The sequence below is a fragment of the Toxorhynchites rutilus genome, chromosome 3 (assembly GCF_029784135.1).
Source record: "Toxorhynchites rutilus septentrionalis strain SRP chromosome 3, ASM2978413v1, whole genome shotgun sequence".
NCBI lineage: Eukaryota > Metazoa > Arthropoda > Insecta > Diptera > Culicidae > Toxorhynchites > Toxorhynchites rutilus.
The window spans coordinates 257654369-257673749 of record NC_073746.1 but is presented as its reverse complement, the minus strand read 5'-3'; the positions used below and the strand labels follow the sequence as shown (position 1 = coordinate 257673749).

Below are 19381 nucleotides of genomic sequence, written 5' to 3'. Positions count from 1 at the left end.
ACAATGACAAACAATTGAAGAGAGCTTATTTATGGAGAAGAAATGTCAATAACTTTGAGTGAAGTTGAGATATTGACAAGTTCTGCATCGCAAAATGTTTGAATTAGTAAGCTCTAAAAGTCTTTCGAAGATAGTTTGTATGTGGAATTAGAAATATAAAAGTTAGAGCAAAACAAAACAGTTCTTTTCATGGTGACCCTAACGTAACTTAGAAAAAAGGCGCTATATCGATTATTTCAAGAGATAGAAAAAACAATGATGTTTCAAATAACTGGGACTACAATATTGTCGAACTATGTTTACCTCTATCTATAGAGATAAGAAAGTTATATTTTTTATTTCATCGAAAATGTTGGTCACCCTATTTTTGGCAACATGAAAATGAGCGCTCTATCATATGTAACAACTTTGTCGAATACAGTTTTTGTCAAGATTATAACTGTCGAGATCTAAATGCTAATTTCCACTTAAATGCATCTCCTGGACCATTCTGCATTGGACTAGGTTTTTTTTTCTAATAGAAATAACAAATGAAAATTAACTTCTCCGTATCAAATTAAATTCCATTCAATGTGAATGGAAAACTTTGTTTTCTTTATGTGGTAAAACAATCTCTTACAAAAATTTGATCTAAAGATAATTTTATATTATAATGATAAGTTTTAGTACAAAACTAATTTCGCAACCAGATGTCGACAATGTACCGTTGTCATCGAGAATACACGTCATCCTTTTCCACTGTGAAGTGGAAACGGGAATAAGGCCCATTGTTAGAGTAGCGAACAGATTTCGAGTGAAATAACGAGGGAGTATGACGGGACCTAGCGTTAATGTCGAAATCGATAAAGCTTCCCAAAGTAATTGCTTCGGAGACACGCTTCGGACGATTGTTTCAGGCCGTAACTCACGAAGTTTTTCAGTAGAGCGTAAAAGATTTGATGTTACAATTTCATGAAGCCCGTTGAAGTCATTTGCGATTGAGACGTTACCCCAATTAAAACGGTTACAGAAAAGATTTCCCGAATGGGTCCCCACGGACAGATTTTTTTTTCCGATTCCATCGCAATAAAACATTGATTCAATTTTATTGAACTCATTTTCACTATTCCTTGAATGTTTGTGAATCGTTCCCATTTTTGTTTTTTCTCCCCAAGATACTTCCTTCAGTCATCAGCAGCATATTTCGCACCCTTCATCATTGCAAGCGGAAGACGAGTACTTCAGTAACTTTTCAAAATAGGAATTCCACTCGCTCCTTCCCATCACCCGATACGCGCCACCATCGTAAAATTGAAGTTTTATTTAATTAATCCAATTAAGTGTGCTGCCATTGCCATTCGCATCTCGTGGCCGGGCGTTCCGACGGCACCACTGAGTCGTCTGGTTTCAACTGGTACGGCTTCAGCGATATAATGGCCACCTTAAAGTGCTCGAATACTCCTCCCCTTTGAATCATATTTCGCATACGCATGCTAACATCGTTGTATAACGAAGCTCTTCTCGATTGGCATGATGGAAGGTAAGGTGTTCAAACCGAGAAAATTCCTGAAGGGTTTTTAATTTTCTTGTCGAAGTCCCGCATGGTATCGTAGCAATTTTTGGCTTTAAATATTAGGTTTCCGATTCTTGTGCTGCTGTCTGCATCGGTTATCGTATTCTTAATTAGAAATCGTGCCTAACTCATCCCAACGATCCGATGAGCCCCGGGCGAATTGTTGTGTCCGATGCCTAAGTAATTTGGCATTGTTATTAAAACGAGTTATTAAGATTGGTTAACGGTTGTGACCAGGGTTGCCAACCATAATTTGAAAAAATCAGGAAGAATGAAAATAGAAATCAGGATAAATCAGGATAGCTCATATTGGGTTGTCCGAAAAGTTAATGTCGATTTTTGGGAAAACAAAAACATCATTTTCGATCAAAGTTCTGTTTTACAATTTTTCTCCATCTTTCACTCAGCTTAAATATTCTATCCTTCCAGAACATGTTTGCTTCCTTGTCGAAAACTGCTGCGAGCCATACATGTGAGAAACAGGTTGCTTGGTAGTTGCTCATAATACAGAATCCATTCCAAATCCCACCACAAATAGAGTATATTTTTCTTCGGGCGAAGACATGATATGTAAAAGAATTAATAAGCATGGTATAAATACTCGCATAAGCGGAAATGCTAGTGTTTTGCCTGACATTTTGATCGTTTATATTTTTTCCGAAAAACATGCAGCATCACTACACACAATTACAGAAAAAACAATATTTAAATTTACACTGTATTCATAATCCATGCTTGGAATAAATCTTAACTCAACGAACGAGGAAAGCATACCAGCAGTGGAAGACCAGCAGTGGATTTTTCCCTAATTTTTATGATATTTAGTGCGGTTATAGATATATTTACCATAGTCCCATCATTAAAGTTTATTCTACTTTGAATCAGACGAACAAATTACATATAATATCTTTTTATATTGACTGTGAATTCAAAATTTTTCTCTTGAGTAATTTTACACTCTAAACGTATTCCTACATCAATAACACTAGGGATACATCTACATACACATTATCACATTACAATAAAGCAATGAAAATTTGAAAATTTCTAGCACTGTTTTGGGAAGACACGAAACAATTGAGGGTAGAGATAAAAAAGGTTAAGTAAAAAGTATAATTTAATGTTAGACATATACAAATGCGAACCGGAGAACTATCAGGACAGAAAACTTGGCATGCAAACCAGTACATTTATTACGAATAATGTACAGAGTACAAAAATCAGGGAAAATCAGGATCATTTCAGGAAAATCAGGATAAATTGAGTGTTCATCAGGATATCAGGGAGCATGCTAAAAAGTCTGGGAAATCCTGAAAAATCAGGAAGGTTGGCATCTCTGGTTGTGACTTATATCAGTTTGAATATGATAACCCGTCAAAAAGGAACACCATTGACCGGAAAGATATTTTCCCTTCATCATCCGCCAAAAAAAAACAAAGGAGGACAACACTAATCCTTCCGTGGCGAATATCTTGATTGGCCTCCATTATGACACCCATTTATCGTTCAGAAATCCGGTAGTTCTTCCGGCCTCTAGTTCACACCCCCCGAAACACAAACTTCTCGCTCCCTCCTTCGGTTAGTCCCTTCCGCAACGTTAATGATATTCATAATTAGACGAAGAAACTTCCTCCCAATTTACGGGACGGTTCCCGGTATCCTGTAGACTGCTGTCCTTTGAACTGCTTTTCCTTTCGATGTTTTTTTTCCTTCGGGGGGATGCACTCGCCTTTCATGACTACGCTTTCTTGTAATGACAAATGTTTATTAAAGACGAAGGAATGAACTTGGCGGGAGATAGGATTTCGAGGAAAATAGCCTCGAAACATGCTTAATTGTTTTTTTTTCCTCTCACATCCGGCAATCCCTATTTTTGTTTTTCATCCCCGAGCTGACTTATTGGTTTACTGTAGGTGAGAAAACTAGACAATTTATTACCAAGGAAAAAAGTTTGGGGATTTTTTTAACATTAATTTTTTTTTCAACAATAGGATGAAAACTTCCCTTATGTTATCTAGATTGAAAGTTAGAGGGATGTGGATATTTTTTGTACAATACATTCTCATAATTTGAGTGACCTTCTAGTAATTTAGCATATCGGGATATACAGCACTTGTTCGTCAAGGGTTTTCTATTCTCTCATGGCGGTGGGCTTTCAATCTTGAGTTTAAATATCGAGAAACAGCGCTTTAAATACGATATATGTATCAGATGTGGATTCCAGAGGGATCTAAATGGATGTAGAGTCAATCAAATGGATTGGTGTGCGTATCGTACCTTCGATCGACAGCTGCGTCGGAAGGTATTGATTAAAATCAGACCAAACCGAGGACTATCGAATTTTGATATCTCCTCAAAATATACTCTGTGAAATATGTACAGAGAATATGTTATTTTGAATCATCCCACTGAATATTTTACTTACCTTTTTTTTTAAAGTTTTTTTTTGTACTACTGTCAGTGGTCAATTTCGAGCGCGATCTGGCATTTAGTTCGTTTACAGCGTCATTTAGAAGAAGTTAACTTTTCTTGTTCGGCGATTTTCGATATATTGGGTTCCCCCGGAATGTAATTGCTGATTATTTCATTACCAATAAAATACTATTCTTTTGTACATAGAATGAACGCATATAAATGGTACAATGGATGTACCATGTGTTTTATTTGTAATGAAAAATCGGCAATTACTTTTCGGGCAACCCAATAGACAATTCTATTGATCAAAGATATTATGCGAAATTTTGTGTTGCAAACAAAATTTCTTGTGCCGAGAGATTGAAAATATACAAAGTAGAATTTATTTTTTTTTCCCAAAATATATATTTTTATTAAGGTTCATATGGCAGGGTCGGGAGTTCAATATTACGACAATATTTGCCTTACAACTATGTTAGTAATATGTAACCGATTACTCGCGGTTGACTCGAGGTAAGTATTACAAGTGTTCTCATAATTGGGATGTTGTAGTCTGCAATGCTCTCTACGTGCGCCCGACACATGATACTTTCTATTTGGATTTAATACATACATGCAGAATACATTGGGTGACTCAACTATATCGAAAATACTGGACTACTGGACTCAAAGACAGACGAGAAGAGATGAATGATTTACCTCGTCAAGGACGAACATCCACCTCTTTAATTGATGAAAACATCGACAAAATAGAAGGAATGGTGCTCGGAAATCGTTATCTAAGCTTGAGAGAGCTAGCCTGTGAATTGAATATCTCTCACGATACATATTTTGATGATATTTGGGCATGAGAAAAGTCGCAGCACAACTTTCAAAGTAAGAGCGGCTCGAGCTCAACTGCAGAATAAGAATGATGAGTCTCAACGAGGTTCGGCAGAGGCAAAAAGAATGCGCCGAGCAGTCCGAAGGTCCATGTAAACTCGAGATAGTGATGGACCCTGCAGCGGCCTCATTGATTCCGTAGAACAGATCACGCGACAACTAGCAAACCAGCCGCTCAATTCCTTTGCAATATTTCACAAGGTGGCTCAATGGAACGGAATTAACAAGAGCGGACGGAAGGCAACATGTTCTCAGGATCGATATCCAGGAAGCGAGTTCAACAAAAAAACGCAGGGCCATTCCAAGAATGCGGATACTCTAAACTTCCCGAGAACGATCATGGACCGGAACCGGTGGAAATAGCAGCGGCAGATCAGGGCGTTCTCTACGCACCCACGGGTGCACCCAGCTAACAGATCCAGCAGCAGGAAATTTATGGAGCCGTCATCCAAGATTTCTTTTTTTCGGTATGAACATCGTGAGATCCGGAAGTCGTCGATTTTCGGAAACATCTCTGCCCACTTAGTCCATCGGTCGAATATGTCTTCCGATACTTCTCGTGCCATAGCAAGCCAGCCTTACTTTACCAAGTCTTACTTGCGGATAAATTATTAAATGAAGGTCAAACTTTGTTTGTAGACAACTTTTACATGATCTAGCAATATTTTATTTAATTTGAAGATCTCTCAGGCAAAAATCACGAGTTCAATACTCACTCTCGACATTCTTCCAAAAATGGAAGTAAAAAGTGATGAACCAGCCAAAATGTGTTGGAAATCACTATAATTCAAAAGTTGATGGGTCTGGGCCTAGGGGCACGGACGGGATCTGTGTAGTGTGTAGTAATTGCATTTAAATTGAGTTTTTTCATTGTTCAAAATCTGTATTTTTGTCTTTTTTGATACATCAAATGGAAGTCATGAACATATGCGTGATGCGTGAGTATACCTTTTAGAACTTCTAAATCAGCAGTCGGTTAAATACATTAATTGCATTTTTTACACAACCAAAAAACATGCTCGATATAATGACATCCTGGACCACAATTCCAAAAATTGTTAGTAGCAAGACATACACCTTAAACGTGAATTAAGCACGAATTGATTGGGCAACAACCTGAACTTCAATCTAATAAATTTTCTATCGACGTTTAACCTTTTGAGCCAGGCTCTCGTCAAATCTCTGGGGAGTATAGAGTGAAATCATCCAATATTTTCTTCAAAATCATTCCTAAATCATTCCTCCATTGAGCTAACGCCTAATTGTAGGCAAAATGATTGCTCGTTGAGATGTGGGGGAAACGAGGCTAGTAAAATCGAAAAAAACGTACTCATTTGAATTGTCAAATTGTTCACTTTTTCTATTATATTTACTGTTCATGTCTTGAGCATAAAAAAAGTTGGATAAATTTCCTGTCTAATGGTATACAACACAACATATCTCGCGATAACGATTATGAATAATATGCGTTTGAAAACTCTTAATGAATCGTTACATTCTTCGTAGTGTTACCCCCTATATCGAAATCAAAGACATAGTCCTATGTCAAAAAAAAAAATAATAATTTGAAGATGAATTGACAACAACAACCCATGTCAAAGTCATATTATATGGGTTTCGCAAAAAGCTGCAGTACAAACCATCTGCACTATACATTAATATAAAGTATATTATAAACATTATAATGATATGGTTATGATTTTATTATTTTTCTACATATCCTAAAGGGTGTGTCACATCAAATTGCATCACGGAAAAAACGCTGTAGAAATTTAATTTTTTGGAATTATATCTTCAGCTTTCGCTTATAATCAGATAAGAGTGTATAGATCACGTTGGCCATGCTTCACTGTCGATTTTTCGTAAATTTGGAAAAATGTCGTCGAACGAAAAAGAGCGTCGTGAATTAATCCTGCGCACTCATTTCGACAATCCGGAGTTGTCACATCGGGACATCGGTAAGATGCTGGGAATCGTCCAATCCACGGTCAGCAGAGTACTAAAACGATACTTCGAGAACCTAACTATCGACCGGAAGGTGAAGAACGGCAAAAATGGATGCTCCGTCAGTGAAAAAGATCACAAGCGCGTAGTTAAGCAGTTTAGACGTGATCCGAGAAGTTCGGTCCGGGATGTCGCCAATAAGCTGAATTTGTCAAGTTCATTCGTCCAGCGGACCAAGCAGCGGGAGGGCCTGCGTACATACAAGGTTCAGAAGGCTCCTAACCACGACGAAAGGCAAAACATGGTGGGGAAGACGCGAGCCCGGAAGCTGTACACCGAAATGCTGACGAAGCCGCATTGCCTGGTAATGGACGAAGAAACCTACGTCAAAGCGGACTTTCGTCAGCTGCCGGGCCTGTTGTTCATCTCCGCAGAGGACAAATTCAGCGTTCCGGAGGAGATTCGCAAGCAGAAACTATCCAAGTTTGCCAAAAAGTACATGGTGTGGCAAGCGATCTGCTCTTGCGGAAAGCGGAGCGCCCCCTTCGTGATGACCGGCACGGTAAACGGGCAGGTTTACCTTAAGGAGTGCCTACAGAAGCGCTTACTACCACTATTGAAGCAGCACGAGGGCCCGACCATCTTCTGGCCGGATCTCGCTTCGTGCCACTATTCAAAGGACGTGTTGGAGTGGTACGAAGCCAACGGGGTCACCTTCGTGCCAAAGGAAATGAACCCGCCCAACGCGCCGGAGCTTCGCCCAATAGAGAAATATTGGGCGATTATGAAGCAGGCCCTCCGGAAGAACCCAAAAGTTGTCAAATCGGAGGCGGACTTCAAGATAAAATGGATTTCTGTTCAAAAAAAACTACAACCTGACGTTGTACAGAACCTTATGGACGGGGTAAAGAGGAAGGTGCGAGCATACGGGCTTGGGCTCGAAGTATGAATAAAAAGAAAATGCCAAAAGTTGTTTAATAGTTTTTATTTTACTGTCTAAAATTTTCAAAAGGATCGGTCTACTGGGCGAATTTCTATAGCGTTTTTTCCGTGATGCAATTTGATGTGACACACCCTTTATAGTTACATTTAGGTGCCTATTCCAAATTCGTTTTAATAATCCTTTTCAATTTGAATGCGGAAAGTGTCTCCTATATCTGGGTGACGGGGCGACGAAAGTGTTAAAGATGTTCAAGAAAAGGCAATATTTTGAAGAAAGCCTAAATTATTGATGGATCACTATGATGACTGGAAACTCGAGCAATGAGAAATACAACACCTACTTGAAAATTCGATTTTTTTTCATTCAAAAATGGTGATTTCTTAAACTGAACAAACCATGATCAGGTGGACAAACCATGATTAAAATTTCTCTTTGTAGAAAATCGTTAAAAAACGTAAAAAAATGAACAATTTGAGCGCCTTATGATATTATTAGCAACTTTTAGCTTAGGGCTTCTCAACAAACCAAATTCGTCTTGATTACATGTGATTTTCATGAAGAAAAGTCGATTTGCATCCCATTGTGTTAAAACATCCAAAATCGAACAAACCAACATCATTCACCCTACTATAATTTACATAAAGACAGCGTCAGAACACATTTCATTGATATATCAAGAATTATCTAGAAGAGTGAAGAGTGATATTTTATCCCCCATACATTGCTCCCTCAATAGGCTGACCAAATTGTTCAAGAATAAAAACGGGACATGTAAGCCCAAAAAAAGAAAAAGTTATATTTTTTTAGAAGTTTTATTAAGAGTATAAAACTGACAATAAAAGTAGAAGGGTCCGAGCCTAGAGGTGCAAACGGAAACTTGTCGTAGGACTTTGGGGAGATTTAGTAACTGTTCAGAAATCCGTAAATTTAGTTCATTCAATACTTCAAACGGTGGCTCTAGAAAAACCATTTGTTATATGAACTGAGCTGAACTTCAAACGGATTTTGAGAGTGGCAGTGAAAGAAAGAATCTGGATAAATTATTTATAATTCTGTCTATTTTCAATAGAAACTGTTGAACAAATCATATAGATAGATATTTCAACATTAACATGAAACACTCGAAATTCTTTGGTTGTCTTGTATCGATATTCATAAATGTACATACAAATCCTTTCTAATAAAACCGTCCCTACAGAAATATTCATCGTTCGGTCACCTTTTTTCTTCAGTTCATTTGGTTTAGCTGAATACGAGAAGAATCCATAATGTTACAGTGCATTTTTAGCATACATTTAAGTAGCTAACATTGCTTGTGGAGACTCGTCATAATTATGCTGTGTGTAATAATTTGATTCGCACAATTTTTAGTATTTTCTGAAGAAACTTAACTTAGATCCCATTAAATATCATATTTAATAGTAGTTCCGGTTATTGTCATCACGATAAAAGGTACACGCAATAGGCCAAACAATGGATTGAAATACAATACAAAACAAAACAATAAATTACAATAAATACAATACATTTAAAAATCAAATTTACTTGTGATGATGAATCCAATCTAAATTTTAAATTCAAAATTAACCACGTCACGTCTTACATGTATTTTGCCTGACAATGACGAATGACAATATCGTTATCTTTTTTAGTTTTCTTCAAATGTTTTCGTAATATTCATCCGTTCCGTCCAACGCGATCTGTTTTCCACATATATTCAGTTCAGCTGCACATCATTTGTTTTCACACACTTGGTTCGGAATCATTTCGTATGGCGAACTACCGTTTATTAAAAAAAATACCCGTTCGTTCAATCTTTTTGGCGAACTAGTTCTTTCGTACCGTTCTTGAACTGTTCGCCTGTCTCTACCATGGAGACTAACTCTTGAATTGTGTGTAAACTATTGTTTGCTGCTCTTTCCCTACAGCGCATGCAGTGAGTAAAATCTGAAAAACATACCTACTTAATTCGCTAAATTGTTTACTTGTTTTGCTATCTTCACTGTTTGTGTTATAATAAAAAAAAATGCTGAATAAATTTCCTATCTACTAGTATTTAGTATAACATATATCGCAATAACGATTATGCGTAATATGGAATTGAAATCCCTTAATTTTCGTTTCTTTTTTCCTGGAGTGACCCCTATATAGAAATCAAAGACGTTGTCCTACGTCAAAACCAATCAATCAAACATTCTGCACCTGCACCTGCTTTGTTCTCATCAACGAAGGAATATTTGGATACTGGTCGAAGTTGTATTTGACAATTAGAACAGCGTTTATCGTTTAACCCATTACACCTTTTTTTAGTAAAGGTGCCAAATCAGAAAACATGTCACATTTTTTAATGACATTCTTAAAGAATTGTTTGATATGTTATACATTACGATTCCCTAATCCGTAAATAGTTTAATAAACAAAAAATGGAAGCAAATTGATTCATACCCATACTTTCTATTCCGAGGAATGGGTGTAGCCGTGAGGTATAATAAATACCACTGCGAAAAATCTGTATTTACGCTCGTTAGAAATGTAAATGCAGCGTTCGTTCGTACAAATGCTGTGGAGGGATGAGATATTACACGTTAACCCCGACCGTTTATAACTTATTGGGTGTAGATAAGCCTTTTGCGATTTCTAATATTCAGTCTCGCTAAAACTAGCTAACAGTCAGCAATCTCACCTAATGCTGATGTCACACACAACGGTTTTGCTCGATATGCTGAATCGGTCCTAGGAGAATAAACGGTTTGAAATCTGTGTACCGTGATCTTTGGAGAGTGTAGATATAGCACATTAGAATCCCTTAGATTGGCAGCCACCTGGTACAGAAAATTCTGCTTGTCTTAAACAAACCCCTACTCAGGTGGAAGCGATCTGCACAAATATTTTTGCGACTGGCATAATTGCGTCCATTTAGTTCTTGAGTGAATATGATTTTGTAGAGATGGAACTTCAAATAAAAATAATTCCGTAGTCTTTTCTGCAAGGCGATTAAATGTGCAATTACTAATCTCTGGTGAGAAGTAACCATAGTTAAAGCATGGGTTTCCGAAAAAATAGTAGGGTATTTGTTATTTTCTTTATTCTCAAGATTCGGTACAAATTGATAAAAATACGGGACAATCCAAAATGGTCGAAATAAACGGTACTGTCCCGGTCAAAACGGTACGTTTGGTCAGCCTATCCCTCAGATTACTAAGTGTTCCGGTGCACTGATGCGCTTCGTGAAAAGCGTTTCTGATTCTATGACGATAAAAACAACTGTCTTGATAACCGAGTCGCTTCAAAACAACCAGATTACTACATGGGCTGAAAAGTCCCGGGATTTTTAATTAAAACAATAGTTTTTTTTGGGCAAATCTGTATTTATTCCTCAACATAGTTTCCTTCGAGGGCAATACACTTGGTATAGCGAGTTTCCAACATTTCGATTTCTGTAGTACGAACGTCTATGTTATCGAAATATGCCTCAGTGCCACTCTGCAGACTGCCTATTGGACTCAGGAAGTCCCCTCGATTACGCTTCAATAACGCCAAACCGGCTGTTGAAGAATCAACACGCCGCCTTTTTTTTATCGACGGTCAGCAAACGCGACACCCATCGCGCGGATAGCTTTTTCATGTCCAAAATTTGTTTGACAATAACAGCCTCAGCTAACTCGCGATCGTTCAAAACACTCGATGCACTTGTTTTACGATTTCTGGATTCGTAGCCTCTTTTTGCCTTCCAGAGCGAGGTGCATCTGCGGTGCTTGTACGGTCCATTTTAAATACACTTAACCACCGATAAACTGTTGTTCTCGAAGGAGCAGAAGTGGAATAACATTTCGTCAACCACTGCATTGATTGTTCAGGAGTTTTTCTCATAAAAAAAACAATGCTTGATCAAAAAACGATTTCTATTTTCTTTTTCTATTTTCTACACGAATGCTCGGGTAGTGACACTTAAACAACTGTAGTTTGTGATGAAATAAACGAAATGTCATGAATCTTCCTTATGTGGGAAGTGACAGACGAACCTCTCGAAATGAATCTTGTTCATTTTTAGTGGCGCAATCTGTTGAACAATCCCGGTACTTTTCAGCCCATATGGTATTACCAGCAATCAGTGCTGCTATATTTCGACAGTATAAGCCGACCCTCAAACATTGAAATATTTCAATCAGTTGCATACCTTAATATTTCACAGCGACTTTTGATGGCCTTACATGTGACATTTCGAAAACAAATGATTCTTTCGCTAGACTGGCACTGACCCTTGTATGCTTATGTCATTCATTAAGGTTGTTTGTAAATTCATTCTTGTGTCGTTTTGCTCTGACAAAAAAAAGTGTCTTGAAAGTCATTTTCGTTTTTGTCAATTTTGCTTGCTAATTTTGTCATTCGCTTGTCATTGACTAAGATCTCCTCGAAGGTCATAGAATCGGAGAGAAAAAAATGGATTCACTTACACCGTCAAGCGGAAATTCCAGGAAGCGCAAGACAGAAAAACCTTCGATGACATCTATTGCTTCCAAATTCATAATCAGGAACGGCAATGCGGCCTCTTGCCGGATAGATACAGACAGTAGATGTACATACACCCAAACATCATACGATATTGGAAACTTTATAAGACATTTTCGTAAAGTTTGAAATGCATGGCAAGGTCGTCGTCCGTACGCTTGGTACGTATAAATAAGGTATATTATTCCAATTTATTCCCATCGTCTCTTATTTCGTGATGAACAGGCATGTTGGAGGTGAATCAGCGCCAAACAGCCAAAATGCACAAGGAAAAAATTCTGGAGGTAATTAGAAGCTATGGTGTAACCCTTGACCAAATATTTGCAATAACTGTGGACAACGGGGCGAATATGGTGTCAGCTGTTAAGGAACTCAAAAAAGAGCTAGAGAAAATGTTTATAACCGGAGATTACGACGAAGATGGAGAGTATGCAATCGAGCAAAAACTAACCTATGAGCTATCGGAGGAACTTCAAAACCAGATAAATCTTGTCAGGTGTGCGGCTCATACACTGCAACTCGCAATATTCGATGTTGTGAACAAAATGGATAAGAATGTGAAAGAAATTACTGAGATCGCCAAACGCCGCAGAAACATAAAGTACAAAACGTATTTCGAATTTCACACCGCTAAATATCCACCAATCTGGAGTCAAACTCGATGGGCTGGAGTATACAAAATGATTGACAATTTAGAATCTCAAAAAATTTTCTTCAAAAATTTGGGAGAAACTCTTCTCCCAAATTTTTGAAGAAAAAGAATTGGGTAGGAATTTTATCGTGTTCAGATACCCGAAACCAATATAAATCTGTTGTTTTTTTTCAGATCTCTCAAATCACTGGAAATTTATAAACGATTATCATGTGGCTTTTAAGCCCCTTTATGTTTGCACCAAGGACATGCAAGCCGTACACATGTCATTGTCGGAATTTTATATACGATGGCTGAAGGTCATTAATGATATAAAAAAGCCAGTCTCGAATCCATTCGTACAAGCCTTAACAGAATCATTGACGAACAGGTTGACCAAGTTAAGAGAGTCCCGAGCGTTCAAAATGGCTTTATACTTGGATCCACGATTTACTTTCCTCAACAGTAAAATTTTCAGCGTCGAAGAGAAGGATCAAATACAAGTAATATGCATGCCATGCGTTGCTGTTTGTTAGTGCTAATATATTTTCGTCTTTCAGGGATACATCCAGGATACTTGGACATGAATCTGCCAACTGAAACAACCCGATCTCATGGAGAAATCAGTTGAGCAGGTGACGAACACAAGTCACGAATTCGATGATTTCCTGACCGAAATGTTCGGAGGAATGGAGCCCAGTAACATTGAGGACAGGTCCTTTATTCAACAATTGAAAGCTTTGGATTCTGAGTCTCGACAGCATCATGATTACGATGTCTGGCGCCACTGGCAAGAGCGAAAAAATACACATCCCGAGCTTTGCGCTGTAGCTATGGTGGTCTTTTCAATCCCATCCACTCAAGTTTCCGTTGAGAGAAGTTTCAGCGCTTTGGCTCTTGTTCTATCTGATCATCGAGTATCACTTGGAGATGAATCACTAGAAAACACTTTGCTTATCAAGCTCAATAAGGAATTACTTGAACGTACAATGGTAACACTGTATGGCTACAAGGAACCAATGGAACCACACCGACAATTTGAACTCTACTTTCCGCAGTGCAATTAAAATTCAATTTTATATAACGATACATACAGATCATTGTACAGATTAATTACCTGATGCTTGCTGAGAATTTCTCTAAATTTTTCTGTTTAACCACAGTGCAATCAGTCCCGCACATCATCTGCTTTGTAACAATTATTCATCATATACAGATACGTGATTCGTCAAACTGTATGTTGTACCCTTGTTCGATCCATCCTGCATCGACGAATAGCAACTATGTAGCTAAAAATCAAAAGAATGTTTAGAAATTGACTATGAAAAACATAAAAAGATTGAGGGCTTCAGAAAGGTCTCCACACGATATTAACCAAAACAATACAAACCAAATGAACTCCGATGTAAATAAGACTTAGTGTATCCAGGTTTCCATTTACCCAGAGGTCTCTATAGTACGGCGATAGATGTCATTCGCCCATCACGATTTCACGGTTAACTTTCAACCGAGTCAGAACTTTTGTTAGAGAACAAAAAAAGGGTCATCATATGATTCAGGACAGCCAAGAAATCACAGTATTCAAAAGCACTGAGTCTTATTCACATTGTAGTTCATCTGGTTTGATTGGCTTCAGCTAAAACTGTGGGTGATTTTCTGGTGAAGATGAAACTTACCGGATGGCTGCGAGATTAGAGCGAATTCCAACGTCAAGCAGGAGGGGTACGTTAAAAGCCGCGGAATTATTATTAGGATACGATCTCTGTTGTTTGAAACACTAACATAGGAATGCATTCGATATAACAACAATCGTCGCTTGTTGATTTTGCTGTATACAGTGTGGCCATAAATTTATTGTTTGTTGTATATTTGGTTTCAAGAATAGATAATGGAAGAGTAATGTATCTTGTACTTTTCACAACAAAACGTTATGAGCGGCAAAGGATTGTTTGAAAACACGCTCCAAATAAGTTTTAAAGAATTTGTTTTGTGATCTCTTCAAGAACCAACATGATACATTCAACATTCCATGATATTTATTTTTTGACGATAATGAAATTTGAAACGGGTAGGTCTGCATGTACTGGCAATGCTGCCAATGAGATGCAAGCAAAACAAGTAGTGAGGATTTGGGGCGCGATTTGTGTTTGGTCATTGGTGTATACGAATTGTTAACGATCTTTAGTGAAAGATTCAAATATCGAGTTCTCAATTATAACATTGTCGAACTCAGTCATTCACGACAGACGAAAATAGTTTGGACATAGTTGATTTTGTCATTCGTAGAGTGAGTGCAGAGTCAAATGTTGATAGGAGAAGGTTAAATTTAGTCATTGTCGTTAATATTGAGTGTTTGAATTTGACATTTATCAGCACTGCCAGCAATAATGCAGAATGCATTATATAGCCTGAAAGATGTGATACGGTTGTAGTTTCCGATGGGGCTTACTTTGAATAAGTTGAATAAGTTTTATGTATGTCGTTTTTGTCGAAAAAAATTGTAATCACACTTGTACACCTAATGTATAATTACTTATATGAAATTATATTTTTTGAATTCCAGACACAACGTTGAGATGCTGATTCAGAATTATAAATTTCAAATTCACATCTGATATTCGTATGAATTCTAGACTAGGATTCCGAGTCTCAGCTTTGGTCGCTGGCTTTCAGATTCAAGTTTTAAATAATTTACGCTGTAACAAGCCTATATGGATCATAGTTTGAAGTTATGTGATTTTTAATATGAAAATAGAAAATTCTGTAGTTGATATATATCAGCTTATTTCATATACGTAATTTTTAGAAAAAGATGTACCGAAAATATTACAAATAGATATTGGCAAGCGAAAGGCCTGTATGGGGAAATTTCCAGGCATACTTACAAATTACATTATTTTTACAGCTTACATTCATTCCTATATGACGGGAGCTCACAACTCTATACATACGGATGCAAGGAAATGCTTTTCGTGGAAATATGTGAAGACTAACATGACGATTTCGACTAGTTTCATTCAAGAGGCTTCAATGTAATTTAGATGTTCGAAATCAATTTTATGACTTGAATCTTGCGCTTCATAAATGAGAACTGAAAGCACGTTTTCCCAAATTCCCAAAACTTGCCATGAAGCATCACCATAAATTTCGCTTCTTGAAAACATCGATCTCGAGGCTGCCTATCAATGTTTTACATAATTCGTCACTCCCCGAAGTGTCAATCGGTTGAAAATCCCCGAACAAAATCGATGCTGTTCGGATCCACCCATTCCCGGCTGACGAGATGAAAAAAAAAACGCCAGTAGCCGAAACAGTTCCTTGCTTCATGGGGAACGGAGAGAGCTCGCCAACTGGATTCAGCACGGACGGAGTCGAGCATTTGCATTTTCATTGCTCTAGCAAACACGCGAATTTACATTTACCAGACTGTATGTTTCTCACAGATGCAAACGCAAATATTATACAGATGGGGTTGCGCGGGCATACATAACATAAATAATCCAGTAGGAGTGGGATTGAAACATCTTTGCCAAAAGAACCTAGCTCCGGAAAAGGCATAACGCTGGTCGGATTCACACTTTAATAGGATGTTGGATATCCGTAAGTCGTGCAATTTACGGTCAGCAGGAAATTTGATAATATCATGATCGAGAAACCTCTTCACCCTGCCGTTCCTTTTCTATCCATGGAAACTCTCATCGAATCGTTTCGCCATTTGGATTTCAGCGAACACAGCTTTTATAGAGCGCGTGTGTGTGACACTGCTGATAATCAATACGATCATTGCCGTATACATACTGGCTGTCCAGCTGAGTCCCTATTTGGTTAGTAGCGTGGCAATCACGTGTGCCAATGTTGACCGCCCCAATTTCGTTCCGGCGAATGCCGTTTTATGAGTTCAATTTGGATGTGCCGTATGGTGTCGCGTGTGTTTAGCTGCATGGCGAATATAAAAAGGCTCCGATGGCGGCTCAGCGCTGCTTTAGGATGTTTAAAGTTGGAAATTTTTACGGTCCAGAACTTTCAACTAAATGAGTCCTGAGACATTTGTTTTGTATTAGAACTGTTTAAAGTTAAACATATTGAACTTACACTACCTGAAACTAATTACATTATTTCCCATATAACGGTGAAACATTAGCCTCACAAGCAGTATATTTGTATTTCAGCCGCTTATTGCTGTAGTAAATTTGCATACACAATTCTATTTGAATACTGCTTGTCAGTAATCAGCCTTCTGATTGAAAAATGGCCGTAATGACCTTTGTGCGAAGCACTCTGAAAGCTCAAAATATGCTATAAAGTGGAATCATTGTTTCGACAATTAACAGTGTAAACATTAATTTTGTGATGAAGCAATGAATCTGATACTGATACATATTGCGGTTCATTCGAATACATACCAAAAGGAAAGTAATTTTGGATCCTTTCTTGAATCTTTCTTTGTTGTAATCTAAGGCAGAAATACTTGAGAATTATTTCACGACGATGGCCACAATTGCTCATTGATCTGTGTAGCCCAACTACAGAATTTTTGCTTGGTTAAATGATCGTCATGTTGATGCAGAGATTTAAGAAGTTCAGGTGCGGAGCATGTTGATATCGGTATAGTTCAAAAGATCATACGCCAATATTCAGTGGCGTAGCTTGACACCCCTCCAATTAAATCTTGTTGTCAAGTCTTTATTCTCATTCTCTAATGAAAAATCAATTTAATTGATCTAAGAAACCTAAATTTGAGGTTAATTATAAATAATATAATCATAATTAATATAATTGGTGATCTTTTAGCGTTGGGTTTTTAATCAACTGAAAAACACAGGAAAATTGTAAAAAATAAAAATTTTATTATTGGGAGTTAAAACTCAACCCAACTCAATCAAACTATGTTGGTCATGACTACGTTTTAAGTGAGTCATACGAGAAGTTTAATTTTGAATAATTTTGAGTTTTGGGTAACAGTCCAAAGGCATCAAATCGCACGATGTAGCAGACCAATTCACTGGTCCAGAACGAGAGATGAACTATTAACCAAGTAAAGGGAGCGCGAAATTTGAGGTGATGTATAGAATCTATATGAGGGGTCTGATTCCAAAACTCACACTTGTTACCCGACGTGATTTTCAGAAACTGCAAAAAACTGTGGCGAAGCCATGAGTGAATTTTTGGAACTGCTGGCTGTTGTTGGTAAATCAAAGTTTAGAGGTGTAGGAAATGTTTCAGTCTATTTTCGAGACATTGATCGCCTCCACATAGATAGAATTAAGGATTTAAAATGGCAAGTGTGAGTTTCGTCTCCAAGGCCCTTTTTTTGCAGTTACAGACAATTTTATAGAACAAGAGCTTGAAAAATTAAACACTTTTTGTCTCTTGGCAATTTTTCGTCAGCACTATAGTATAGTCCTCTGTCATTTTTGATCTATCCATGCGACAAAAAATCCATGGAAACCCAGATCACCTACGCTCCGATTCTATTCCGCCGATATTATCGGCAGAATATGGGAAAGTTAGATCTGATAAAATGTTCTTTACTGACGGTTCATTCATAAACGGGTCCACTGGCTTCGGCATCTTCAATGAAAATTCCAGTGCCTCTTTCAAACTCAAAGATCCTTGTTCCGTGTATGTCGCTGAACTGGGTGCGATATATTACGCATTAGGGATCATTGAAACATTGCCCATCGACCACTATTTTACAGACAGTCTCAGCTCAATAGAGGCAATCCGCTCAATGAATGTTGATAAATGCTCATCTTATTTCCTAACAAGAATAAGACAACTATTGAGTGTTTTGGTCGAAAAATTATTCAAGATTACCTTAGCATGGGTTCCCTCTCATTGCTCAATACCGGGGAATGAGAAAGCGGACTCGCTAGCTAAGGTGGGCGCTTCCGAAGGCACACTTTTTGAAAGGCAAATTGCTTATAATGAATTTTTCCACATTCCTCGTCAGAATACGCTCGTAAGTTGGCAGCGCATGTGGAGTGAAGATGAGTTCGGTCGTTGGTTACACACGATTATCCCTAAGGTCTCGACGAGTGCATGGTTCAAGGGATTGAATGTAGGTCGTGATTTCATTCGCGTGATATCTCGGCTTATGTCCAATCACTACAACCTAAACGCGCATCTCTATCGCATTGGGCTCGCAGCAAACAATCTTTGTGATTGTGGCGATGGCTACCACGACATCGAGCATGTTGTCTGGTCGTGTATCCGGTTCCATGCTGCTCGCTCTCAGCTCTCTAGAGCACTGAGAGCACAAGGCAGACAATCGGATATCCCCGTCCGGGATATCTTAAGTAGCCGTGATCCTGATCTTCTGCTTCATCTATACCTGTTCCTCAGAAACGCCGATGTCAACGTTTAATGATGTTTCCTTCGTTGTGTCCCCGTTTCATATCCCTCCTATCCAAACGATAAACTTTTACTTAGTCGCGGCAATACATACACACACTCTTTACAGATACACGGGCCAAAGGTTGTGCAGTCCACTGATCATTCAACA

General features: G+C 38.0%; 1 protein-coding gene across 8 annotated transcripts in view; it reads left to right on the top strand.

The window, feature by feature from the left end:
- LOC129779772 (protein winged eye) overlaps positions 1 to 19381 on the top strand; it is a 619088-nt gene that overhangs the window by 47824 nt on the left and 551883 nt on the right. The gene's annotated exons all lie outside the window — the stretch shown is intronic.